This window comes from Hylobates moloch, unplaced genomic scaffold (genome assembly GCF_009828535.3).
Source record: "Hylobates moloch isolate HMO894 unplaced genomic scaffold, HMol_V3 SCAFFOLD_6, whole genome shotgun sequence".
Lineage (NCBI taxonomy): Eukaryota > Metazoa > Chordata > Mammalia > Primates > Hylobatidae > Hylobates > Hylobates moloch.
This window is the reverse complement of record NW_026652281.1, coordinates 119,027,514-119,030,118: the sequence shown is the minus strand read 5'-3', so window position 1 is coordinate 119,030,118 and position 2,605 is coordinate 119,027,514. Positions and strand designations below refer to the sequence as shown.

The 2,605-nt window shown below is 43.5% G+C and overlaps 1 pseudogene; it reads right to left on the bottom strand.

Moving 5' to 3' along the window:
- Positions 1 to 283: 283 nt before the first annotated feature.
- LOC116470475 (large ribosomal subunit protein uL11m-like) lies at positions 284 to 711 on the bottom strand (annotated as a pseudogene).
- Positions 712 to 2,605: the final 1,894 nt, after the last annotated feature.

Here is a 2,605-nt window from a genome sequence, read left to right as displayed (position 1 = left end):
CACTGTGCCCAACCTCTTTTTATTTTTTTTAAGTAAAAAAAAAAAAAAAAAAAAATCAAACAGACTTGCTATATGATCTATCAATATAACCCCTTTTTTTTTTTAGAAAGGATGTTTATTCAGGCCTGATACCTCGATACAGCTAGATGTACAAAAATATATCATTCAAAGTCACGAAAACCATCATCATATTGGTGTGACCTCCTTCCTCCCCTTGGGCACAGCCTTTGCAACTGGCCCCCTTCCCACCTGCCTCTGAAATCTAGGAGTTGGGGGGCAAGGGTCACTTCTTGGCAGCTTCTTCCTGGGCAGCCAAATCTGCCTCCTTCTGAGCAGCCAGGAAGATGGCTTGTTCCTTCTGGAAAGCTGCAAGCTCTTCTGAACTGAGGCTGTTTGCCAGGTCCCCTTTTCAATCCCAGCTGCTGCCTTCACGAAGTAGGAAACAGTGGGCTGTCCAATGTTGATTTCAAATGTCCTGTCAGGTTTCACAAAAGTCTTCGTAGGCAGAGGAATGCCTTCCTTGATGTCCTTTGTCCTCTCATTGAACTCCTTGCAAAATTGGTTGATGGAAACGCCTCTCTGACCCAGCACTGGGCCTAGTGGGGGCCCGGGCATGGCCAGGCCTGCCCACACGATGGTCTGGATTACACCGCCGACCTCAGGCTTCCTGAGGCCCCGGGTGGCCCGGCTGAGCTTCGACATGATGTGGGGCTGCTTTCTTTAGTTCACCTCAGGGCCAATCTATCAATATAACTTCTGGGTGCATGTCCAAAAGAATTGAAAGCAGAATCTTGAAGAGGTATTTGTACACTGTTAAGAGGAAAACTTCAGCCGAATCAAATTTAAAGGAGTTTAATTGACCAATGAAGGATTCACGAATTGGGCAGCCCCCAGAATCACAGCCAATTCAGAGAGGCTCCAGCATAGCCACATGGCGGAAGATTTATAGACAAAAAAAGGGAAATGATGTAGAGAAATTGGAAGTGAGGTATAAAAACAGCTGGATTGGTTACAGGTTGGCATTTGCCTTATTTGAATACAATTTGAACACTTAGCAGTCTATGAGTGGTTGAAGTTTGGCCGCTGGGAGTGGCCAAGACTCAGCTATTGTTACAGGTGCACACTCCTAAGTTAGGTTTTCAATTTTGTCTGCCTATTAAGCTAGGTTACAGTTCGTCCACAAGGACTCAAATATAGAAGTACGGGGTCCTTCTCAGGCCATATTTAGTTTGCTTTAACAACACCTATATTCTTGGCAGCATTATTCACAATACAGGTAGTTAAAACATGGAACTAACCCAAGCGTCCATCAACAGATGAATGGATAAGCAAAATGTGGTACATATACACAATGGAATATTATTTAGCCATAAAAAGGAAGGAAATTCTGACACACACTATAATATGGATGAACCTTGAACAGACTATGCTAAGTAAAATAAACCAGTCACAAAAGGACAAATACTGTTTGATTCATGTAGCTGTAGGTATAGGAGGTACCTGGAGTAGTTGAATTCATAAAAACAGAAAGTAGAAGGGTGGCTGCTGGGGGTTGAGGGAGAAGAACAGGAGTTATTGTTTAATGATACAGAGTTTTAGTTTGGGAAGATGAAAAAAATTCTAGAGATGGATAATGGTGGTGATGGCTGCACATCAATGTGAATGTACTTCACCAACTGTGCACTTAAAAATGGTTAAAATGGCAGAGCGTGGTGGCTCATGCCTGTAATCCCAGCACTTTGGGAGGCCAAGGCAGGCGGATCACTTTAGGTCGGGAATTCAAGATCAGCATGACCAACATGGAGAAACCCTGTCTCTACTAAAAATACAAAATTAGCCGGGCATGGTGGTGCATGCCTGTAATCCCAGCTACTCAGGAGGCTGAGGCAGGAGAATTGCTTGAACCCGGGAGGCAGAGGTTGCGGTGAGCCAAGATCACGCCATTGCACTCCAGCCTGGGCAACAAGAGTAAAACTCCGTCTCAAAAAATAAAAAAAATTAAAAAATTTAAAAAAGATTAGTGATGCTGGGCATCTTTTCGTGTGCTTATTAGCTAGACATTTGTATATCAAAGTACTTCAACTCAAGTACTTTGCCCATTTTTTAATTGGTTGTTTTTTGTTATTGTTGTTGAGTTGTAGCAAGGCGTTTTACATGCATTTCTTTCTTTCTTCCCACATGCATGTGGCACCTCTTATTAATCCCCCACCCACAGCCAGGCACAGATACAGGTCCTCTCTGCATTCATTCCTCCACCTAGAAGGAGTGACATCCTCCAGGGCACCTCAGGCACCCTCAGATGATAAATGAAGTCTGCAACAGTAACTAGAGACAAGAAGTACACAAACAGGAAGGAGGGAGGGGAAGGCCAGCCAGGGAGATAAAACAAACAGGCTCTAGTTCTCTCAGTCCAGTTCATATTAAATTAGCTACAAATTATCAGTGCCTCAAATCCAAAGACAAACTGATTTCATATCAATTTCATCTTTGAGCTTCACAAGGGGTATGGGTCTTTTGCACATTCTAGAGGTACCTTCACAACCTGCTCGATAATTGAACACCTGCAGCAAAGACCAGAAGTAAGAAAAAGGCTGAGAGGCCTGGG